Source organism: Condylura cristata, unplaced genomic scaffold, assembly GCF_000260355.1.
Source record: "Condylura cristata isolate star-nosed mole 26May11 unplaced genomic scaffold, ConCri1.0 scaffold00018, whole genome shotgun sequence".
Lineage (NCBI taxonomy): Eukaryota > Metazoa > Chordata > Mammalia > Eulipotyphla > Talpidae > Condylura > Condylura cristata.
The window spans coordinates 11,867,138-11,879,975 of NW_004567119.1; positions in this window are offsets into that span (position 1 = coordinate 11,867,138).

Sequence of the window (12,838 nt, forward strand, 5' to 3'; positions counted from 1 at the left end):
GTATATTTGTATACATACATTTCATCTATTCTTTGTTATCAAACTAACTGTCCTTAGTGCTTTGGGGATGCCAAATTATTCTTTATTTGATGAAATAAGAAAATATTAGATTTTTGCCCTATAAACTATAAAGGGGACAATTGCTTGCTGGTCCCATACTTAAAAAATTACTGTTTTTTGAATTGCAACCAGGCAGCAGCTAATCAGTATTCAGTATAAAGTTATATTCTAAGCGAAATATGTATGATATGACTAATTGATGCCTATGGAAAAGTTAACCACACTCTTACATATGTGAGTGCAGATCCACACACGCCGTTAGTGGATCCCACTGAAATCTGCTATCCACCTTCATGGAGACGTATTAACTTGGTGCAACAAACCGCTCAAACTCTGCGTTCCAGAGAAGCTGGCAGACACTCGTGAATGGGAGTCTGCCAGAGATAAAACACATGTCAGCCTCTTCTTGATCTTTCTCCTGCTTCTGCAATTCATGCATAATATATATTATGTCCTTGGAAATGGCCTTTTATCTCCTGTCCCCTCCCATCATCATGTCAGAGTCTAATATATCAGAGCGTAAGCCAGAAATAAGCATCCTTTGGATTGAGCTGGCCAGGATATTAACTTATGCTAAACGGCTGTCTGCTATGACCGTCAACTCTATCATCTTCTTCTGTCTCCTTTTCTCTTTCCTAGACATTTCATTTCACTGTGGATGACATTTCATTTCATTCTCAATACCATTTCATCTCCTTGCAATGTATGAAATTTTTCAGTGAACAGGAGACTCACTGACCCTTCTGAAACTGACAAGGATACTAGCATGCCCACAACACATTCAATAACACAGCACTGCTTGGCTTCCCTTCCAGTCTCTTCCAAGCTCGTCTACACCGCAGGGGCTGAGTTATTAAAAGCAAGCGCCTGTCCCACCTGCGCTTGATTCCCCAAGCTGGACTTGTGCCTTCACTGTTGACACACACACACCCTCCAGGATAGACTGTCAGGGAAGGGCCTTCATTGTCCAGTAGGCAAAGGTCACCAAGAAATCAACACTCAACAGCTCGTCTCTGTGGACTTGCAGTGAGACGTGGACGCTGGTCACCCTGAGAGCATTTCACACTATGCGCTTTATGATAATGTAAAAAGATGTCTACTCTTAGGGTAGCAACTTTCTGGAATCCTCTATAAATATACCAGAGTTATAATTTTTCCCTCCCTCTTCAGTCCAGACAAGGAGTCATTTTTGCTACATAACTACTTGTCAAGGTCTTACTAAGTGTCAGGATGCATGTTAAATGCTGAGGAGAGATTGCTGGGGAAAAAAATCATCAGGTTCATTTCTTCATAGAGTTGGTTGAGGAACTGGACCTGAAAATTACTAAGGGGGTGGGAAGCGTAGAACACTACAGGAGCTCAAGACAGATCCCTTATACAGGGCTCGGGAATCAGGACTTCCAAGAGGGAGCCATATTTAAGCTAAGACCTGCTGGGTGAATAGAACTTAGATAAGGACCTAGTGTGGGAGCAAGCAAAACCCTCCGTGCATGAAAACGTTGTTGCTATAATCTCACACACACACACACACAAAGAACTGTGACTGACATCTTACTATATCATGCTCCCCTGAAACCTGAAACACAGTTTCTGGTCCATCTGAGCAGCTCAGCTTTGAGCCCATTTACTTCAGCCTCCTTGATCAGAGGCTCCCAGGAGGGGAAACATCTCTCCCTTAGAGCAACAGTGACCAAAATGACAATGAGGTTATGTCAGTCCTTAAGAGCTGGCATGGGACTCATTTCCTTGGATTCTTGGAATCTGTGAGATTTTATTATACTCATTTAAACAGGTAAAGAAACCAAGACCCAGAGAAGTTGACTGACTGGCCATGATCACACAGCTGATAAATGGCAAATTGGGACTCCAGTTGACTCCTAGTAGGTGTTAACATTGTAAGATGTGTCTGGTTCACAGCGAATGACACCTGAGTGTTGGTTAAACAAGGGCCCTCCCTGGTGGCGCAATGGGTTAGGATTAGGACTCAGCACTGCAAAGCTTGCTGCAGCCGCTTCTGTGCGAATTTGATCCCCGGCCTTGGAGCTGACCCACAGGGTGCAGCAGACCTCTCCTGACCTGCCTGCTGCTCCCCTCAGCAGTGTACTTCATCAGTCAGCCTGTTCTGCTCCCCACTCTGTCTCTGGTGAATTCTCTCACCACCCTTGCACCTCTGGCCTGTACCCCAGTTCTGTGTGCATAAATAAATAAATCTTTTTTTTAAATAATGAAAAAAGGTAATAAAATAGGCTTTCTGATTCTAAAAAATTTTCCCTAAATCAAAACACTTTGATTTAGGGAATCAAATCAAATCAAATCAAATCAATCATGTGCATGAAAACTTTGTTGCTATAATCTGTATGTGTCCTGTGGAGGAGTATTGGGGGGGTCACCTCAGCGACTCCAGAAAAAGACAAACAACTAGAATTCAATGTCAACACCCTATATCCCCAACCAGAGGGTGAAGGCTTTTCCAGGAGGTGGGGTGGGGATGGAGGGAATTAGGGGGATAGTCTCACCAATAACATACTTTGCATATATTCTAAATACAGCATACATACATTATCTAATTCTGTATATATTATGCCTATACTTTATATATACTGTTTGGGGATAACGATGATAATATGGGAAATTTTAACCTAAACATGAGAAAGAAATATCACATCCTGATTTCCAAATATACTATGTCCTATGGGAGAAAATAGGTCCTACCTGGTAGATCACAGGCAGGAGGAAGTAACATTATCTTCTCTTGGTGAAAGACCTTGAAGTTTCTTTGAGAAAAGCCTGGAAGACCTGCCTCAGTCAGTTGAAGGTTTGGGGTTTAAATATAAATATCATTTATGTTTATTTAATGGATCTAACAAACCCTCTGACAGGATCATTGTGAAGAGACCCTTGAGTTTCACTGCTGAGTCCTGTGCCTGGCCGTATCTGACACAAGGCAACATTGGTAAGTGCTCTGTAAATATTTGTGGAATGAATGAATACAAGTGACAGGTATAAAAATTTCTAGCTCAGTAGCTGGTTCACTGGAGATGCTTTATTTTCTTCCTGGGAAGATGAATGAATAGATGGATAAAGAGAATGCTTTTGGAGACGCACTAGAGTGAAATAATGATGACAATAATGGGGCCTTCCCTTGTGGTGCAGTGAGTTAAAGCGCAGCACTATGAAGCAATCCACAGCCACTGCAGCACAAGTTCAATCCCTGGCCAGGGAGGTGACCCACATGGAGCAGCAGACCTCTCCTGACCAGCCCACTGCTCCCCCCAGCAGTGTATTTCAAACTGTCTGTTCTGTTCCCCACTCTGTCACTGGTGAATCCTCTCACCCACCACACGTCTGGTCTGTACCCCAGTTCTTGTATGCATAAATAAATCTTTAAAAAATTAATGACAGTAGTGATAGCACTTAAGTCCTCTGTGCACAAAGTACTGGTCTTTGTGCTCACACTCTAAGTCTTGTGGCCTTAGCCAAGTTGTTTAACCTCTTTCTCAGTTTGTACATCTACAAAGTAGAAGTATTTATGGTAGTGACCTCATAACTTTGTCGACAATGAAATTGGTAAATCCACACTGCTTTCTTAGAACAATCCCTCGTACATAGTCAGGGCTCAGCATGCTTTCTGTAAGGTTAGGCTGTGCACTTCTGAGTTCAAAAAATAAGTGCTTTTCATATTCTGAGATGAGTTTGAGATCAGCAGTAGGAGCATTTCAGAAGACAAAGGACACAAGATGGGTTATCACTGAGTTTGGGTGGCAGAGTAGAGTGGGAAGGGCATTCTGGGAGGGAGATGAGAAGCTGGGCATGGAGTTAAGAGTCATCCTCTGCAGATCTTCAATTCCAGTGTGACCATCACTAGTTCCCCCACCTGTCAAACCAGGGTAATAGCGGCCTCACAGGGTTATTGTTAATAGGGTGTTGTATGAAGTAGTGGACTTAACATTCTGGGAACATTGTGCACATTCAGAATAGGTGACTAGTGTTACCACTCCCAACAGCAATAAGATAACTAGCCAGTTCCCTGAAAGCATTAAGCTGGCTCTCGTTCCCCAGAATAGGTCACTAGCTTAGTGATTCTTCATCTTTGCCCTTGTTAGTAACACAAACGTGGTTGAAACAGAGCCTTAAATTTTATTGCTTTGGGGTCGGGGGTGAGGCGTTAGAACCCATCTTGAGTATACTACTTAAAATGAATAACCATTATGCTTATTTTTAAATTGGCTGATGTTAATGTTACTGTGAAACTGAATTACAAGAAAGTAGAGCAAATAATAAACTTTTAGGGGAGAAATGATTTAAAGCCTTCCATGCAGACAGAATTGAGCTCTCGTCGCCTTTCTATTGCTGGGACGAGACAAGGAGAAACACGAGGTGGATCACTTTCCAGCCACTCCTTTGCATGCTCGATATAGCAAACTTCTAGGTTCCAAAATAAGCTTCTTGACCTCAGCACTCTTTTGGACTCTGGTAGTCCCTGTTTGATCCGTTCACCCAACCCCAGATAGCTGACAAACATATAAACAGAAGCCACTCTTTGCTCCTATCTGTGGCATGAATGGTTACTTAAGTCAGGGAAAAGTTTCTTTGTGAAGATTATGTGCACATTTGGCATGGAAGGGCTTTTTTCATTGGAGCTTTATGCAATCAAGGGTGGAGTTTTATGTATTTATATAGAGCATGCACAAGCCCTAGGTGAATCGACACCCTGTTTGGAAATATTGTAAATGTACCTTCTTCCTTAGATACCAACAGGAAATATCAACAAAAAACATTGGGAAATTCCTCCCCACAACATTCATTACTCTGCTCAGCTCCTGTCTAGGCCGGGGGCCCTCTGCATGAAGCCATCCTGACCCAGCCGTTCTCCCCAGTTCTCTCTCTCCATCTCTGTCATGCCAATGTGAACTTGGTAAGCAGTGGGTTTCATCATCCAGTGTCTTCACTGTCTTCCCAATAGGAAGGCAAAATCCAAAGGGGAGGGCAGTCTTAGCTGTTCCTCTCCCTCCCCTCCAAGCCCCACCACTGGCAGGGAAGCTTTTTAGACTTCGGTGACTTCCTCCTCCCAGCTCTGAAGCAGCGCCAGTGATGATGATGGCATGATTACATGGTTACTTTCTCTGCTCCAAAAACAGAAAACACTTCATTCCTGAGAGGTCAACCCGAGGGCTGGTATGTTCAGTTTTTAAACGCTGTTTCTGATGCTTCCCGACATAGTATTGGCAGCCAGTGGCACAACGGGTGGCACAATGGGCCAGCTCTGGTGACGAGATTCAGTCTGTGACTTTCTGATGCTTCCCTACGTGACAGAGTCGGCCACTGGCACAACGGGCCAGCTCTGCTTGTGGAGATTCCGTCTGTGACTAATTCCGGACTCTGTCCAGCTTCTAGAGAGCCCAAGGCCTCAACAGTTCTATTTATTAATCGGATTTGGCGAGGGGAGTCAATTCTTGGTAAAAATACACAAGTGAGCTATTCAACATAACATTCAAAGAAGAAAGCTTAATTTAATGTGCAAAGGACCAAATCGCTCAAATACAAGTTCAGGAAAATTCTATTAAATTTTAAGTATTTCTTGGTAATGTTGAAATGTTTAAAAAAGGAGAAAATGTGGGATGTTAGCTCAGTCTCCTCAGAGACAGGTGGCTTTTATTTCTCTCCACATTTTCTATAAGTTTTAATCAGAAGACTTTATCAATGGTAGAAAGGGGAAGCAGGGTTTCTGGAGTGACTCTCCTGCAACTTTATGTAACTTTCACACACATCTTTTACTCTAGAGAGAACCCAAAGCTCTGTTATTTGACTACTCAAAGGGGTCTGTTAAACAAAGAATTAAAAACAATCCCTCCCTGGTGGTGCAGTGGGTTAAAGCACAGCACTGTGAATCTGTCCGCAGCCATTGCAACACGAGTTCCATCTCCAGCTAGGGCCAGGGAGCTGACTCACGTGGCGTGGCAGACCTCTCCTGTCTCCCTACTGCTCCCCTCAGCAGTGTGTTTCCGTGAGTCTGCCTGTTCTGCTCCCCGCTCTGCCTCTGGTGAATCCTGTCATCCCCTGCACCTCTGGCCTGCACCCCAGCTCTTGTATGCATAAATTAAAAAGAAATTAAAAACAGATGTGCTCTTCTGCTTTGAGTTTGGGAGAAGGAGGTTCTTCCAAGTTACATTTATTCCCCATATATATCTAGTTTCAGTGCAGTTTTCACTTATTTCAGAGTAAACAAGCAAACAAAGAAAACAACTATCTTTAATAGTCTCAAAAAAAAAAAAAGAAAGAAAGAAAGAGGGAGAGAGAGAGAGGGAAAGAAAGAGAAAAAGAAAGAAAGCCCTGATGGGCAGTATTTATTCAGCTGCTAAAGTCACCCAAGGCTCCCCTGGGCCTAGGAACCTGACAAGATTTCTAGACTTGCTGGTGAGGACTTTGAACATCTGGCGTCCTCAGCGGAGTTGGGCTGCGAGGTCATTAAAAAGTGCTCGCTTTTTGGTTTGCCTGATTAAAAACTAGCATCATCTCCCTTCGGTCCCACAAAACCCACTGGCAGGGCTTAGCGGCTTCCCCCACAGTGAACCCCCTCTCGGGAGGCTCATTAGGAGGCTTGTTCTCCTGGAAGCTGTGTCTCAAACTGCTCAGCACATTGTCTATTGCACATGCTATGGAAGCAACAACAACAAAAAAAAGTCGCCTGAGCTTGTGGAAAGAGTTCCTACAGAAAATAAAAATCAAAGGCCCCCCTTCCAACCAGACAAGAAGTGAGCTTTCAAGAAGTCTGGCTTCTTAGCGAAATAGGATGAGGGAGGCAGGCTTTGAAGACCCCCGCCACTGGGAGCCCTCGGGGACACTCCCTCTGGATAGATGGAGACAGTGCTCCTGTCAGCGGGAGGGGATGACAGGTCTAAAAATATTGTTCCTGGCTCTTATGCTGATGCTGGCTGCAGAGGGAATTAAAATACCAAGGAAGGAACCCGGGATAAAAAAGCTGAGGACGACCCATATTTGCTATGCTTCGTGAGTCCTAAAGCTGGCCTTTTCCTCTTCCTTCTAGATGCCTGAGCCCTGTCCTGTCACAGAGAACAGAGGGTCATTTCCACCGTGGTTAAGGAAGAGGGAGGCTCAGTTAGAGAATCCTTAGACATTTCGCCTTTTGTCATTTTTCTTAAGTACCTTAAATCCTCCTTTTGATGTTTGCATGCTAAAATATGTAGCTTTCAGGGAGCTTATTTACTTCTTTTCCAAAAGGCTGGAAGATGTTTTATTACAGATAGGATGTTAATTCCCAGTGAGGCCATTTGAGATCACTGGCCTCATAGAATTCAAGCTGCCCTGTGAAAAGCTGCATCTCAAAACAGAGAATTGGGTGATTACTATTCAACCTTTGCTTCCTTCTCACCTACCATAGTCATACATATTTATAGAGAAGAGGCAGAAGAATGTCAAGAATATTAATATGAGGGCATCCATGTTGTTAAAAACAGCGCTATCGGGCAATCTCCACAGCAGCACGAGTTCGGTCCCCGGCCAGCCAGGGAGCTGGCCCACATGGCACAGCAGACCTCTCCCGCATCCCTGCTGCTCCCTTCAGCAGTGTGTCTCAGTCAACCTGCCTGTCCTGCTCCCCACTCTGTCTCTGGTGAGTCCTCTGACCTCCCCCCCCCACACCCAGCTCCCACCTCTAGCCTAACACCCAGGTCTCGGTGAATAAATAAATAAATCTTTTTAAAAACAAAACAAAAAAAAAAGAATACTGAGAGTTTTGGAAACTGTCATTGATTTTGTAAAGACATAGGTCTTATAACCATATCTATGTGCTCCATCTATACACTTTTCTTCCAGGTTGTGACTTACGTTAACTTAAAGGAAAAGCTTTCACCAAAATGGTATGTTGAGAGGAAGGGGAGATAGTTATGAGGACCCCAAATGAGTTCACTTCAGGTCCTGGCCCACGTTCAGGAATGGGGAGCCTTTCCTTCCTCACCGCCCCATCTCACCAGGTGCTCAGGGCCGCCTGCCATTGCTGTGCAGGTAGCCGCTGTTTGCTCACACAAGAGTAGACAGATCTGCCAGGACCGGAACCATTTCTGTAAGGCGCTCACCACGCCAACTCTGGCTGCTGTCACCAAATTCTTCCCTGAGGATGAAGAGGGGAGGGACACGGCCCCCCACCCCACCCCATGGCAAATCAGCAGAGCAAACTCAGTTCTCACAGTTCCTTGACCTTCAAATAACCTTCCTTACAACTACCTTTGCTGTCACCTTCATGATTACATGGCCTGAGATCTCGCTGTGTCTGGGCCTTGTTCTCTCTTGCTGTCCATATCTGGAAGGGATCTTGACCCACATGGTACAGCACCTTTCTGCTGTCTCACCTCAGCAGGGTATTTTAGTGGATCTGCTGTTCTGCTCCCCATTCTGTTTCTGGTGAATCCTCTCACCCCCACCCCCACCCCCTACACCTCTAGCCTGTACACCAATTCTTCTAAGCAAAACTAAACACTTAATAAAATAAGGCAATGTTAAATACATATACAATATGAAACTCTTATTTACTCTGGAGTGTAGGGGGCAACTTCCAGAATTGTTCACAGTAGCTGTAGAGAGTCACCCAGGCAGGTGGTAACATGAAATTGGCTCTACTCTCTGTGCTCAGTTAACTGTTTCACAACAAGGAAAACGAGGCTCCATACCAGCCAATAACACAGGCAATGACTTTGCATTAACAGGAAGAGTCTAATGGCCTACAAAGAGGAAGTCAGGGGAAAACAAAAACAAAACAGATGACAAGTCTTTATTCCTAATACCGGAAACAAGACTATCAGTAACTTTTTATTTAATTCTTCAACTGAGCAAATATTTAAGCATTTTAACAATCTGCTTGTATTGTTCCCGTATTTAACAAAGAACCGTGATCTTGTTGAGGTTTGGTGACTAAAATAAGCCAAATGGAGTCCATTGGCACACTGAGTGTACTGGTTTTTCTCCCTGACACATTGGCTAAGAGTTCTCTGATGAAGAAAGTTGACTTCTTTGGATTTAAACTGAGCTGATGCATGAAGGTGAATATGCAGTTTATAGTATGTGGAACCAGCAAGTCTAGTTTTTCTGAATACTATGTTCTAGTTCTTGTTTTACTTGGCAAGGAATTTTCTCGCCTTGTAGTGACAGTAAGATGTTCAATGAGTAAGAGGAGATTTTAGCTCCAGAATTTGCAAGGCGAACTTAGAAATGATCTATTTCAGTTTAAGCAAACAAATTTGCACATACTTACAAGTAAAGGAATTTAAATAGTCTTCATTCAATATAAACATGTATATTTAATCACTTTTCGTTAAAAACATTCTAGAAGTTTTTAGGCTTTGTTTTTGCTTTTGTTTTAAGCTGCTACAGTATCGCCATCTCTTATCTGGATTCTGAAACAGGAAACACTCTAAAGCCCTTTTGTAATCCACAAAATTATTTGGTAAAAAAAAAAAAAAAGCTATGAAGTTTTTAAACGCTTTACATACCTGACTCCATGTGAATGTCTTATTGTAAACTTAGAAACATTTGATTGTGGGTGCCGTCCTCATACCCCGAGGGTGTCATACAGTGTGGACTAGTGTGTGTGTGTTCACTCTTCAGCTCTGAGAAACTCTGAAATCTGAAACACACATGCTCAGGGTTTGGATAAGGGACTATGAATTTGACTACAGCTTAGCACGTGCCTTTAATGTCTGTTTTGTTAGGGTAAATTTCATCATGCACAACAGATGTTTGAGTCAGATTCTTTGGGTTTGAATTCTGGTCGTTTATTAGCTGTGACTATACTCAAAGTTTCTTCACAGTAAAATGGGGATAATAACCATGGGAGTTATTCTAAAAATTGAGGTACAGGTGCAAAAACAGAAGAGTCTGGTAACTAGTTAACACCCAAAACATATCAGCTAGGACCGTCCATATTTCCAGTAACTACACATCTTCCCTCTTCTCTGCCTCTGTCCGGTGTCACCATCCTTTCTAATCTTGCCCAGTGTGGCAGACAAGTGTGCACCAGTTTCACATTGCTTTGCTCACGTTGCCTTGGTTTCTGATGATGTCGAAAAATTTGTACATTTTATGTGCATTTTTATACTGAGCCATTGTTCTTGTCACTTTCCAAAAGATAGCCCCTAGCTATTAAAATATCAGCAAGGGCCCTCCCTTGTGACGCAGAGGGTGAGGACACAGCAAGCTGGCCACAGCCGCTGCAGTGTGAGATCAATTCCCAGCCCTGGAGGTGACCACATGGCGCGGCAGACCAATCCAGACCGCCCCTGCTCCCCTCAGCAGTGTGCTTCATCAGTCGGCCTGTTCTGCTCCCCACTGTTGCTGGTGAATCCTGTCACCTCCCCTGCACCTCCGGCCTGTACCCCAATTCTGTATGCATAAATCTTTTAAAAAATAAAGTATCAGTGAACTATTTAGACTTAACCTGTTTTCCGAGATTCTGCAAGCTTCCTTCTGCCTTCTCTCCTTCTTGGCCCCGGCGCTATCCCTTCCCTTCAGCTTATGCTAGTCTGTACCTATTTTTTTTTTTTTAACATTTATTTACTTATGCATACAGAACTGGGGTACAGCCAGAGGTGCAGGGGCAGTGAGAGGATCCACCAGAGACAGAGTGGGGAGCAGAACAGGCAGATCGACGAAGTACACTGCTGAGGGGAGCAGTGGGCTGGTCAGGAGAGGTCTGCAGCGCCATGTGGTCACCTCCGGGGCAGGCGGGAATCGAACTCATGCTGAAGTGGCTTTAGCTTCTCAGTGCTGTGCTTTAACCTGCTGCACCACCAGGGAGGGCCCCAGTCCTTACCTTTTTTCTAGACATCTTCCTTTCATTAACATTCTCTTGCCCACATCACATTGTTTAAACTTCTGGCAGGTCAAATACTCCCTTACTTTTATTTTTCAAAATTTCCTTAGATAGTGACATATATTCTTCCAGATAAAAATTAAATTTTGTCAAATTTTCAAAATGCCTGCATTGGAAATTTAACTGAAACTTATTTCAGTATTCTCTTCCTATATATTCAAGGACATGAAATATATCCCTTTTTTTTTTCATTTCATAAACTTTAAAAGCCCAGCTAATAGCTATAGCTGACTAACAAACTGAAATATTCATGTCTGTTTAGTGTACGGCAAATTATAAATAAAATTAACATGTGAATTAATTAATATTGGAACAGAATGTGTCGTCCTCAAAGTTCTTATGTTGAACTGGAACACTTTAGTTTGCTAAATGCATTCACATGAAAAATACCTTCATCCTCAAAAGCAAATTCAGAGGAAGGTCACTTTTATGTGGGGTAAACAGATTCAAAGGAAAAAAAGAATGTCTTTCGCAGTTGTGTAGAACTATGTCGGGATGTTGTTAATTCCGGTGAATGGAATTTTTCCTGAGGACTCACGGTGCGCACATCCTGATTCCCAAGCCAGGCTTTATCTCCTGTGGTGGCAGGCTCTTCTCCCCACGGCCGCAGTAACCTTTTGGCTGTTTTGGCCAAACTACTTCTCAAGTAACTCAGGTGCCCCAGAGATCCAGCCCAGCAGTAGACTCTGACTGAGCCTGTGGTCAGGGTGTAGAAAGGCTCACCTAAAGGGACACCCCTGTTCTCTTTGCTATGGAGCCCCTCCTGGGCCAGTGACTGGGAAGGACTCTTCCTGATAGTGGAGGCATTTGCTTGGGAAGCTCTGCTCTGACACTCCTTCCCCTGGTTTTCTCCTCCCCCATTATGCTGCTCTGTATACAGTAAAAGGGAGCTTTGACTTACACCTCAAATTCAAATGAGAAGCCAGGCAGGCAAGGAGACACTCAGTGGGCCTTGAATGAGTCACTGTCCTATTTAGGATGAAGCAAACCTTTCACTAGTCATCCGGTAGCCACTGGGAGTGAGATAGTCTCAAATAGAAGATTTGCTATTTGGTAGAGTAGAAGGCAGAACAGTGTTAAAACAGAAGCGATAAGTCAAGAACAATGAAAATAATGTCACATTTCATTGATGACAGGTGAATTCCAAGTCAAGGGCTTTCTCTCTTTTATTTATTTTTGCCCAGAACTGGAGCACAGGCCAGAGGTGGGCAGGGGGTAGTGGAGGGGGAGAGGATTCACAAGAGACAGAGTGGGGAGCAGAACAGGCGGATTAATGAAGTACACTGCTGAGGGGAGCAGCAGGCAAAACAGGAGAGGTCTGCCACGCCATGTGGGTGACCTCCCTGGCCCAGGATCAAACTAAGACCTTCACAGTGGTAGCGCTGGGCCTTAACCCCTAGGCCACCAGGGAGACCCCTTAAGTCCTCTTTTGAAAAGACAGGTGACATTTACTGTTACAAAGATAGGAAAGCGGTATGCAGTGACTGTCCTAAGAAAGGTGAATTTAAAATGTTTCTGTTCATAAGATTATTAAATCTACCTATCTTGTTAAGGATGCAACACAGTGCACGTCAACAAGCTATGGCTTATCTTGAACTTGAAATCCAGGCATCTTTTATTATCTATAGTAGCCTTGTGTCATTCTGTTTCTTCACAATTATTTCCAGAAGTGAAACATGGGGAAAGAGAGCAGGTAATGTCAGGACTCTGGACATACTAGTTTTAATATTTTCCTTAGAACTCCACTGGGACTTCTGTGTCCTGGCAGTACTGGATTACCGAATCAGGGTAACAGGGTCCTGAGGAGAGATTTTTGTGAATAGAGCTATCAGCATTCAAGGCAGCATCTCCTCTGAAATACTCTGCTCTCCGGCCCCTGAACTTAAGGGAAACATT